A 12683-nucleotide genomic window follows, 5' to 3' on the forward strand; every position below is an offset into this window, starting at 1 on the left:
ACTTTTCCTCAGGATCTACAAGCTTTCTGCTGTCAGGGTAAAAGATTATTTTTAACTTGATGGCAACATCTAAAATCATTATGAAATAAATTCACATTCACCAACTTACTGAGCACCCTTCCCGGCTTTCCTGATGGCTTTGCGGAACTGAAGAACTATAATTAAGAAAGGAGAAAAGAAGGACGAGGAAGTTGCCAAATGCTTAGAATCACTTTTCTCCTAACTTCCATATTCCTTTATATCTTGGTTTCACTTCTTTTTTATCCCTTATGTTTAAAAATAGATTCCCCAAACCACTAGGACCACCAGAAGCACGTCTTCTGACCTGCACAGCCGCGGCTAGCGTGGCTCTGGTCCCAACAGCGAGGCTCAGGGCTGGAGTAGGCGCCAGGGAGAGATGGGAAGTGCAGGCAGTGTGACACACACACCCACTGAAGGGCCCTCCTGCCAAAAGAGAAAAACAAAACCATATGATTTGCAGGAAAACTGATAAAACTGATACAGGGAGAAAACCTGATCTTGGGTGGGTAACCTCCAAATAATATAGGGAACCTCCACATGACATAGGGAAAAATGATCTCCTGACCTGACCTGGACAAGTTCGTGTTCTCTAAAACAGAAGAATGAATTTTAGGAACAAAAGGAGATTATGAGCAGAATATATTTATTGAGAGAAAGAAAGCTCCTGTCCGAGAGAGGGACAGGAGGGGGACCCGAGCGGGTAGTGCCCTGGAAATTGTCTCTTCCAGGGACTTTTATAGAGGAAAACCATGTGGTGAGGCAGGTCTAAGGTGGTGGAGAAGACATGGGAACTCCCTTAGGTGGGCATGAGGTGGGACAAAGCTATGGTCAGCCAATGAGGTTACAAGCACCATTGCTCAGGTAAAATTGATTAAATCCAGGACCAAATAGGGAAGTAAGTCACGTAGCAAGTGGGCATGAACATGGGACAGGGTCTCTTCCTGTTGGGGGTTGGGCTAGTGACTCATTTGGGCTCTTTCAAGGTGATTGATACCTATTTAGAATATCAATCCCTGCTGCCCTCCTTAGGGAAGTATGTGACTGTGTTTCCTCTTTTGCCTTGGGCTTGAGGTGTGGCCCACATGGGAGTGTCTGTCTCTTCCCAGTTGTAAAGTCACCTTGTCTTCCATCTTGCCTGACCCTGTCTAACTGCCTATAATATTTCTATCTAACTCGGCTGCCCACAACAAAACCAGAAGAAATGACTTTAAGTAAAGCAAGCCAGATGCACAAAGACAAGTATTGTCTAACTTCTTTCATATGTAGAAACTTTTTTAATATGACCTGAAAATAGACAAACTTTAAGGGAAGGAGACCAGGAGGCCAGGAAGGAGGGTGCAGGCCAGGCAAGAGAGGGCAGAAGGGATGGTGGGCATGGTCAGGGCGTGCTAAACATAGCACAGCGAGACCCATTAATGCCTACAATTAATTAACAGTTATAATGGTTTCTGAAAATGAGAGCTTCTAAGGGCTAATGTTTCATTTTATAAGGAAATCTCTTGCTCTCAGCTTTACAATGAGTACTTTGCGTCCAGCTGGCCAGGCAGCAGTGCCCCGAAGACTGGTCCAACAGCAGTGCAGACGTCACTATGAACACGTGCGTGGCTGGGACCGGTGCCTAACTCTGCAGAGGACCCAGGACGTGGCGGGCCTCATTTGACCAGGTCAGGGCCAGAAAAGTCGTAACTGTGGCTTCCCAACCTTCTCCTCGGAACCCTGCAAGACTGCAGTTCATAGATCTTGCCTGGGGGCCAGGCTGTTGCCCTGCGGAACACAGACTCAACACTACAGCATCCGCTCTTAGCTGAATTTCCAGGCTGCCAGTCTGCCTTACCACTGTCAGGCTATCTGGCCTCCAGAATTATGGGAGGCAGTTCTAGTCAATCAGTGAATAGGGGTGTGTGTGTGTGTGTGTGTGTGTGTGTGTGTGTGTGTGTGTACTATTTTCTAGTGATTTTTTTTTTAATGCGTTTGGTACAGGATCTCACTATGCAGCTTGACGGCTGGCTCAGCGTGCCCAGGGGCAGGCTGGCGCCCGGATTGAACCACGGTTCCTGTGCTTGCCTAAGCAGGCACTCAGTCTGCTTCTAGTGAATCTAGACCAGTACAAGGCTTCTTCCTGGATTTTCACACACGTCTTCATTTACATTTCTCCATTACCTAGGTCATTTATTTCCACTGTGTGATGTCCTTGAATTTTAAGGCGAGAGAGTCAGATTGTTTAGTTTACGTGGGCCCCACGGGAGTCACATGGCTGCCCATTCACAGACTGCAGCTGGAAAGGCTGGCTACACTCTGACCTCCCAAAGCCTGTTTCTTTACTGCCCAGCGCCTGTTAATGAATGGATACTGGCCAGCTACATGAATGCAGGTGTTCAACCCGGAACCTGCCTGCAGGTGTCTGAAGGCACAGTTTCGCTGTGGTGTCACCCGGAAACCGCAACAACATGGTATCCCGGACTATAAACTGTGACTGCTAAGATCGTCCCATCATTCTGTTTGCTGGTTCCCCCGTCTGTGGAGCTATTCAGTGGACTGTCATTTGCCTAATTAACAATCTGAGAATTGGCACGGTTGAAGGACAGAGAAAAAGCAGAGCAGACGCTGAACGATATGAACATTAGTCTCTTGTGAGACTGCTTTATTGATAAGGTTCTGCTCCAACGGGTAAGAGTTGCCTTGTTGCTAAGGCAACCCGCCTTCAGGAATAACGGATCTATATATCATCCCAGCAAGTGGCCTTGCAATTTAATAAAGAGAAAAAGTAAATATAGCTACAGACGCATATTGGAGAGAAAATACCAAAATAAAACACAGAATGAAAACACATCATGCTTGGGGTGGTGGCTGGTGGGTTTGAAGGCTGGATTAAATCTGCTGTTTTCCCTGAAAAAGCCAGCTCCGGGCACTCGAGTTACACGGATGATGCTCCTCTGCTCCCTCCTCTCTGATCCCTTCTTGCCAGTGCCCTGCTGCCCGCCCCGGGCTCAGGGACCCTGCGCCTCTCCGCACGCGCCGCACAGCTCGGGTCTCCAGTCTGCATCTGCCGTTTGGTCTGCTTGGAAACCTCCTGTGTAGGCACGCGAGGCTGCCCTCTGGTCCCGCAAGTCCTCGTTCGCGCTGAGAACGGCCAGCCCTGCTCCACCCACACCGCGGCTGTCTGTCACACTGCCCTGCTTAATTCTTTCCAGAGCATTTATCCCCGCGCGCGGTGTTAGCTGTTCTCCGTCCCCTCGCAGGCCGCAGGGCCGCACCGAGGAGCAGAGCGCGGAGCCGCCACGCCGCGCCCTCCGCATCTCAAGCTTCGCCTTGTTTCTTGTACACACAAATCCTTTGCTAAGGGATGAAACTGTGCTCCTAACCTTTGAAGCTCCAGTCAGGGAGATAAAACTGAGCAGATTCCAGGAGAGGATCCCCGGACAGGACGCTGTCGCATAAGAGTAGGCGGTGAGAGGGGCAGAGCTTTCCCTTCTGGGGTCCCGGGCGGCGGCTGCAGACTCCGGGGGGCCGTGGCTGCCTCGGGCTCCGCCTGGTGTGCAGCAGCTGCCCACAGCTGGCCGCTCGGCCGCACAGCTGGCAGCGGGCCCCCGCAGCGCCGGGCCTCCTGAGCCCCCACCCCCGCCCCCCGCAGCCCCTCCAACCTACCAGCCCAACACCCTTGTAGTCCAGTTCCCATGGTGAGGACCTCTGCCCTGGACAGGTCTCTATTTTCTTTATTTTCCTGACCATAAGCAGAGAGCTGCGTACATCTTGCCACATGAAGTCTAGCCTTCATTCATTAATGTGCCCACAAATGTAGCTCATATTCTTTGATTTGTATTCTAAGTTTTAAATATTGTCGGCGGAAGAAGAAAGCTGCACAGTAACCAGCACCGGCAAGGGGCCGCCCCAGTCGTTCCCTCCACTGTCACTCGTCCATTCTGTCTGAACCGCCACACCATACACAGCACGGGGGAAGCTCCCCACAGTTTTGTGCTTGACTCCACGCTGTCACAGCTCCATCCATGATTTTTCTTTAAATACAATTTCTACTCCCCAGTTGGATGTTGTGCCCACCCTCCAAGCCTCGGAGCTTGTCCTTGCATCTCTGGCGACGCCTGTGACAGTCTGGGCCTCTTGTCAGTGATCAACACACAAACGTGTTAGTTTACTTGAGAGGCGCAGAGCAGAATCGCTCTCACACCCCTGAGGACAGGCAACCCTACGGCCACACACGCTGCAGCGCCATCCTACTTCTCTGACAGTCAGAAGTCCCTCCCAGCCTTAGTAATTACAGTGTTGAAGGTATCTGCGGAGAAATAAAAGAATGGAAAATGTTAGCGCAGAAGAGCCACTAGACCTTTGGCTCTGCATGAACAACTGAAAACTGTGTTTTCAGTTCAGTAAAGACGAGTCCGCTGACACCAGGAGCCCAGCGCTACCGTCACCAAGTTGCAGGACCCTGCAGGTGGCTCAGGTGTCGGAAGAGCTTGGCCAGAACTACAGGAACGCAGACAGCCTACTTCCCATCAACTGCCGTGAGCAGCAGTCCCAACTTTGCCCTAGTCTTTAATGTTATTTCCAATAATTGATTGATTTGGTAACAATGGTCAGTCTCTTGACTGCAAGTATTATTTTTAATATGCAGTTGATGCTACTACAATTCAATTAAATAGGTTTGGTTGAAAAATCAAGAAAGGATCTAAGAAAGATGCAAAGCGAGCTGTATGCCCAAGGTGTGTCTTGAGATCTTGGGAGCAAACTGTCACAGTGCCACCCTGACCCTGTCAGAGTAAGACCATCTAAATTATGAACCAGCAAATGCGATGTGGAAACGAAGTGTGAAGCCACACACAGTTCTGCCCCTGCCGGGCGAGAGGCAGAGAAGATTGCACAGGCTGCGCTGACACCGGCAAGGCCCTTCCAGCACCTCACACAGGACTCCAAGCAGAACCGATCTGTCAGCCAGCGGGCAAAACAGTCGCGGCCTTCCTAGGCCGAAGAAAGCCCTGAACAAGCTATTAATTTGGAACCAGGAAATACAGGGGAGGAAGTGAAAACTAACGGTTTTATTTTTAGGCTCCAGAAAATTATTAGAATGGGGTTTTAGTGGAAGTGTTCTCTACTCCCTAACTGAAGCCATCTTCTTGGCAGCCTTCTTCGTACGGTGATGCCTGTCTGTGACTTGTCCTGCTTACTCCAAGCGAATCAAGGGCCCTTCTGTGGTGAGCTGCTGTACTGTGGGGTGTTAGCTGCAAGCAAGAGTAAAATGGCTGTTTAGCAGGAAATGGGTTTCGTAAAGGGTAAAAGCTGCCCCTCAGAATCTTCAGATGGTCAGAGAATGACTTCATGATGCAATGTGACTGAAAATAAACCCAGTCACACCATCCGGTGACCCAAAGGCCACTGCCACCGTCCCAAAGCAAAGCCCCAGGCAACCAGTTCATCCTCGGAGGCCAACCAGACCTGTGACTGCTCCCAGTCACCCGAGAGGTAAACTAAGCCCGGCTCCCTCTGGGTGCCGTCTGAACCCACGAGCACCTCATCTGTCTTTGCTTAGGCACAGTGAGTAACACCGTGGTTCACCGTAGCTTTGGTCTCTCCAAAGGTCCAAGAGAAGCCTGCAGTGTCAATTCTGCTGTTACTCACGTTCTTCTATGAACTTTTAACCTCTCATTACTTAAAAATACGTGGCTGCTGAGTTTGGGGTCCACTGGTAGGAACGCCTCCTTCGCCACCCTGATCACAACCCTCACATACAAGGCTGGGAAGGGGCTTCTGACTGCAAGGCCAAGAGGGCGTGGTACATACAATGGCACCCCAAGAGCCCATGGCCTAGTCCTGAGCAAAAGGGACCTCACAGACATGACTGAGGACCTGGCGATGGAGAGGTCACCCAGCACCATCCTAGCAGACCTTCCGCAAGGACGGGAGCCCTTCTAGGAAAGAGGGCTTGGCACAGAAAGAGAGGACAGTGGTGGCAGCGGTGAGGACACAGAGACGTATGGACTCTGTGCTACCGGAGGTGACAACAAGATGCAGGGCCACAAGCAACATCCACAGTCCCTTGAAACTGCAGAAGGTGGAGCAAACAGACCCTAACGCAAAGGCTCCTCAATGGAAGGAAACCTTGCCGTCTCCTTGATGCGTAGTCCAAGAGACTGATTTAGGCTTGGAGCGCCAAAACTATGAGAGGAACACTCATGGTGCCTAAGCCACTGAGTTCATGGTGACTGTACGGCAGCAGTGGGAAACTTACGCAGCTGGGGGCGGGGGGAATGTGGTATTTATACAAAATGAAGTACAACACTGCCACTAAAAAGGATAGACTTGCATTCTTTGTAGGCCAAATGGGTGCACCATGAGAACACAATGTCAAGTGAGAAGATCAGACACACAAACTTGCATAGGACAAGGTTTCTCTAAAATGAAAGCAGGGAGAGAGAGCTTTCTCACATGGGAAGGAGATCAAGACATGGAGTGAGAGGGGAGAGAAGAGAGGGAAATGGGTGAGAACAAGAAATTAAGAGGTGCTGTGCTGGGCACCAGCTTCACACACAAAGCATAATCATTATGTAAGGCAAAACGTAGTAATAAAAAAGGAGGAAACAAGGTAGGGGGAGAAGAGAGGCTTAGAAATTGGAAGCTGGGCTCAAGGTTATGTGAGGGAAAAGGTATCTGAAGAGCTGAGTAAGAGGTACGAGCTGACTCCACAAATCTAAAGAAGCCCAAGAAACAAAATTTCTACTCAGTCTAATAATGTTCCCTTATGCCTTGGTGTGGTTGGTGATGGGGTGACACAGTGAGTAGGTGTCACATCGCTCATCAAACCCAACAAAGCCAAAATAGATCAGGGGCAGGGATAACCACACCTCTGAGTTACTCATTATTACAACCAGATTCAAGAAGAAGAAATAATCTCAGTTCTGAGCCTCAAGACCCCCTCAAATTGGGTTCTCACTTCAGAGCGTTGAGCCTTTTGTTGGAGGTGAGCTACTCTCAAGTTACTCCTGTGTTTCCATGGTGTTGGGTAGAAAAGGCTCTCTGTCTCTCTGTCTCTGTCTGTCTGTCTGTCTGTCTGTCTGTCTGTCTGTCTCTCTGTCTCTCTGTCTCTCTCTCTGTCTCTCTCTGTCTTTCTTTCTCTCTCTGTCTCTCTTTCTCTGTCTCTCTGTCTCTGTCTGTCTCTCTTAGACACACACACACACACACACACACACACACACACACACTTTTTTAAATCTATAAGTCTGAAGTGCCTGTCTGGAAGACACCTCCAGAGAAGGTAAAGGTAGTGGCCTCTAGAATTCTGCAAAGAATTAGCCCTGAAAAGAAATGTTGTTTCCCTTTAGACAACTGTGAGTCATGGTGAATGTGAAAGGAAACAAAATTTGGTAACTGAAGACACACAAGCTTAAGTAACTCATTATTTCTTTTATACAAGAAAGCCAAAATTTAAATGAAGACCAAAATAAAAGATACAGAATGGTACTAGGGTGAGAGATTTTTTTTTAGAGGCGAAGGGCACAAGACATGAAGAGAGGGGAGGAGCAGGGGTGAACAAAGGAATGAAGGTGCGTTGTGTGCGTGACCAGGTCCCAAGGAGAAATGCGATCACTATGCGCTGCAAATGGATACTAGTAAAAAAAAATTTTAAATGAAGCTTCCACACCTTATTCTTGAAACCCCCAGCTTTGCAAACTGTCGCTGCTAAGTCAACGAGTTTATGGCATTTTATTACAAGGGCCCAAATGGCCCAAGTATACGTACATGTATATATCTCTGCACACAACTAGGGGCATACACATATGTACACCCGTGTCAGTACTAGATTACCTGCCCTCCCTGCCCTAAGTCTTGCCCACATTCCCTCTGGACCATGTGCTTCATGTTCAGCCCACCAGCCTCGCCTGGTATAAGTCCCTCATAACCGACCACTCACTCTACTCCACTCACTTCCTATAATCCATTTTCCATGAGTAAAATGAAATTAGATCATGCCAGTCCCCTGCTTAAATGCTCCAACCACTTTTGTTTATACTTACAATCTGCTGCCCTGTCCCTAGCCTAGTGAGGCCTCCATGGTGTAGGCCCTGCCCCCTCTCTGAGCCATGGTGGCAGCCTGCCTCTGACCTTCGTCACAAAGACCTTCTTCCTGCCCCCCAGCAAGCATGCCAAGCTTATTTCTCCCCAGGACCCTTGGGCCAGCTTCTCTCCCCGGCCTTCAGGTTCTTCTCTGTCTTCGCAGGCCTAACTTCTTCCAGCCACACTCCACCCCAGTACTCTGGAGCTTTTCCAGTCCTGTTCCCACCCACCTCTAGGTGAGCTACACGCTCACCTGGACTTAGGTATTCCTATAAGGTCATGCAGAAGGAGAGAACTTCACCACATTTTCTCTTGCACTTGGATCACCACAGGCTCTCAGTAAATATTTACAGAACAAATGAATTAATACAGTAATTCATGACTCAAAGCTTGATGAACTGCTGCTTTACAGTCAGTCCAACTGAGCAGGAGATGGCTGCATTGAGCCTGATCTCACCTGGGTCCTTTTCATAAGCAGCAAATGGGGAGAACAGAAGTAGGTGACTTGACAAAAATAGACTGATTGTGGCTCAGATTTCTTTGAAACACCTACAAGCAAGGAGTCTGAGGCTCACAAGAGGAACACAGGTTTCCAAAAATAATCCTCCTTTTAGAAGCGGGCAACCTGCCATGCTTTGTAACACAACTCCAAAACGCCAGGCCTGAGCCCCTTCTAGGAAACCTCGGTGCCATGCGCTGTGTTCAGGAAGGGCTAATTAGCAGTACTCTGAAAATGCCCTAAAATAAATAGCGGGCTGTATCTGATTTGAAATGTAGCCAAACACTGTCCTTTGGTGGAGATAATGCTCTGGCGAAGGGCTTCACGTTGAGCAAGAAGTCGGACTTTTTTCTGCTGCTGGACAAGATATTCAAGAGGAGAAAAAGTTAACTTCTAGATTCCTATTTAAGGGAATTAGGTTTTGAGAAAATCAGCCTTATAGAATGTCAACATCCAAACTGTTGAAATACTAAAGCACATAAATATTCTTAGAGAGTCCAGTGTCTTGATTCCGTATTTTCATTTTACAGAAACAATTCCTGTTCTAACCCATGAATTGTATGTGGTATAAAGGAAAATGAAATGTTAATGTCAAAATCAGCTCTAGGCAAAATTTCACATCAGACAAAAGTTGAGGGCTCCATCTCTAATCCTACATACACACATACAAATACCCCATGTGCATGCCTGATAAATTAAAAATCCAAGAAAGAACTCATGATTTATTAATATTTTGATGTGAATTTACATCTGTACCTTACAGTCTCATCTTTTACCTATAGAAAAAAATATTTTGTCTCTGTAAAAGTCATTCTGTTGGGGGGTCAGGGAGACAGCTCAGTACAATAGCGCCTGCCTGGCAAGCACAAGGGCTTGAGTTCAATCCCCAGTTCAAAGTCATTCTGTTGTCAAGCAAGGGGGTGAAGACTTTAGGGTTTTTATTTGGCATTAGAAAGTTATCGCCCTTCTGAAATCAATGTAGACAAGTGTAGACCGCTTACGTACCGCTGCTTACCTACTCTGAAAGTGTCATTTTGGACCAACAGTTCTCCCCACCCACAAGAGAGTCCTGTCCCCGCTCTCCAGCTGGGTGGAACCAGAACAGAAATACAGGCTCGGGAACCGTGCCTGTCAGCGGAAGCACAGACGCGCCCACACCGCGCCCACCTTCTTGGCACCGACAGCTCAGACAATGCTGCTGCGTTCAGTATCAATTTCTTAATTATTCATTCTGACTGTACTTCAGCGAAAACAAAGACATTTCTATCTCTTTCCCTTTCTCACATTCTCTTCTAAAGAAAGAAACTATCATGGCTGTTAGAAATGCAGTGCCTTGCGGTAAGCTAGGTGCTGCTCCCCACACAGCCTAGATAGCATTGCTGCACGGAACTGGCATCGTGCAGCAGCAGCCCAGACAGAGCTGGCAGACCCAGCTAAAGGAAAGAATAAAAGCAAAGAACCCAAGTTTGAAAAGCGCATAAAAATGGCTCCTGCCCTCACGCAACCTGCAGGCTTTCCACGTTCCCCGCACGCTCTCCTGTCATGGACAAGCAGGGCCGTTGTCCAGTCTGAGGCTGTCTCGTGCCTGCAGTTGAGCTTCTTAGCCCCCACCTGGCCCCTGCCTTGCTTTGACCACCATCTTAACATGGAAATCATATTTTTATTTGTAGTTTTATAAATCCAACACCCATCTTAGCGTTGGTAACTATAGAGGACTGGGCAAAGGAACGAGACATATCTGTCAGTCTAGAAATTAAGCTAAAAAAAAAAAAAAGAAATTAAGCTGGATCTTTCCAAGCCCTCCCTTTAAATTTAAAAATTTAGAACTACACACAAGTGTTATTGTGTATATAATACAGCTGCACAATGTAGACAAAGTACTGCCAGGAGCCATGTGAAATGGCAACTGACCAATCAATGCAGGGAGATAACAGAATGAGAAATGAACAACAGACCCTGGTGGGGTTCATGTCTTCCAACCCACTGTGTCTGCACTTTGGCCCTTCCCTCAGCTACTAGTCTCAGCATAGAGGTCCTGGAGATGAGCAGCCCATCACGTTGTGTCAGTGACTTGCCTTCAGTCCACACCAGCTGCTTGGTCCATATAGGCAGGCTTTCCTGATAAAGATCTCTCCTGCTTCTCATTCATACAGAACAGATTTAGGATACATGTAAATATGGAAATGGGCAACATCGGATAACCAGACTAGGATGACACTCTTGTGGCACCTGGCTGCTGGCTGATCCTCGATGGCACCCCTCTTCTGAGATCCCTACCTTTTGTAGTCTCTTTTTGTACTGCATCAGGCTGGTCTGTGTGACAAATGACATGCACCAGATATGGTATCACTTCTGATGCTCAGCTGTGAGAGGCTGAGGTATCCATCCCAGGGTCACTCTAGCCTTTTGGCTCTCTTGTTGGGGTATCTCCAGTCTGGAGGAAGTCAGCTGCCACACTGACCATCCCTGTGAAGAAAGCCACTGGGCAAGGGACTCAACTCTCATGAGAACAGCATGGGGAACCGGAAGTCTGCTGACAGCCACATGAGTGAGCTGGCACATGGATTCTTCTGTCCCAAACTAGGCTAGAGATAGCTGCAGTCCCTGCTGACATTTTTACCTTATCACAAACTCCAAGCCAGAACGCCAGCTAAGCCTCTTCCACATCTTCCACCTACACAAACTGTGGAATTGTAAGAGTTACCAATAATGATGACAGTCCTTCTGGTTTCCACACTAAGTCAAGGATCTTCACAGATCCAAGACATCAGTGTGACATGTGGGTGTCCCATGGCAGGGACAACTTGATTGGTTGGCAGGGTTGATAGTGGGAGCAGAAAGCGAAACAAACAAAACAATAGGCTGAACATATTTTGTGAGGAACAAAAGAACTGGAGTTGACAGGAGCCAGTGACCTTCGGGAGGGGTACAAAGGAGAGAAACATGAATGTTATTTTTGCTATAAGGATAACAGGGTTTTTGGAACCAGAAGTCAAAGTCAAAGTGAAGAAAGGGCCTAGGAGGTCTCAGCAGCTCAAGCTTGGAAGCACATGACAATCAGAATATAGGTGGGTGTGTTAGTTGATACATTGTGTCAACTTGGCTGAATCAGCTCCAGCAGCTCTCAGCATGGGGGCCTCGCCCTGCAGGTGGGCAGGGGCCAGGAATTGAGAAAGGCAGGAAGCCACCCTGCCTGGTTTCCTGCGGTCCAGCCCCGCTTGCGTGGAGAAGTCTCAGTCTTTGGAGGAGCTTGATCTCGGCAGCCATGCCACTTTGGAGGAGCTCCGATCTTCACGGTGGAGCACGCAGAAGGAAGAGAGAGCCTTGATGGACGCCGCCGCAGCTGCTGCTCCTCCTCTGCTCTTCATTGTTTTCTGGTGCATGAACTGCTGTTGTTTGCCTTGGAGCCAGTGGAATAGGGACTGAACCCTCCAGTAACTGTGAGCTAAATAAACCTTTTCTTCCTTCATTTTGAGTGTTGGGTATTTGTCCCAGCAACAAGTAAAAAGTAACTAAGACAGTGGGGGAGAAACTGCACAACACTGAACTGTGTATTGAGCACATGGGACCCTGTGTCTAGCAGAGGCCACAGCAGGAAGTTACAAAATATGATCCACATGTCACTTAAACCCAAGAGGGGCTCTAGACCTGCAAGGCTAACCCTGAATGTCATTTCAGGAATCCATACTTGCTGCCTATCTAGTATCTGACAAAGGTTAATCCTGACTGTTAGCCTGACGGGGTTAAGAGGCTCCTGGGGAGGGGACTGCACCGTGAGTGGGCCGTAGAAGGTGAAGCGCATCAGGAGCGTGTGGCCTGAGGACGGAGTCTGAGCCCTGGCCCCTTCCCTTCCGCTCTTAACATGCTGTCTTCCTCCTGCAGAGCTGGACACCTGTCCTCCACCAAGCCCTTCTGCCTTGGAGTCAGCCGCCCATGGGCTAGAACCGTGAGCCGAAGCAGACCTCTCCTCCTATGAGTTATGCATATCAGGTATTTTATTTTAGCAACAAGAAAGCTGACACCCTCCCAAGCCCCCTCCTCCCTACTTGCTCCATATGTTATGGTTGGTGTGTAGTTGTCCCCCCAAAGCCTCATGCAGTCT

Source organism: Octodon degus, unplaced genomic scaffold (genome assembly GCF_000260255.1).
Source record: "Octodon degus isolate 3935 unplaced genomic scaffold, OctDeg1.0 scaffold00207, whole genome shotgun sequence".
Taxonomy (NCBI): Eukaryota; Metazoa; Chordata; class Mammalia; order Rodentia; family Octodontidae; genus Octodon; species Octodon degus.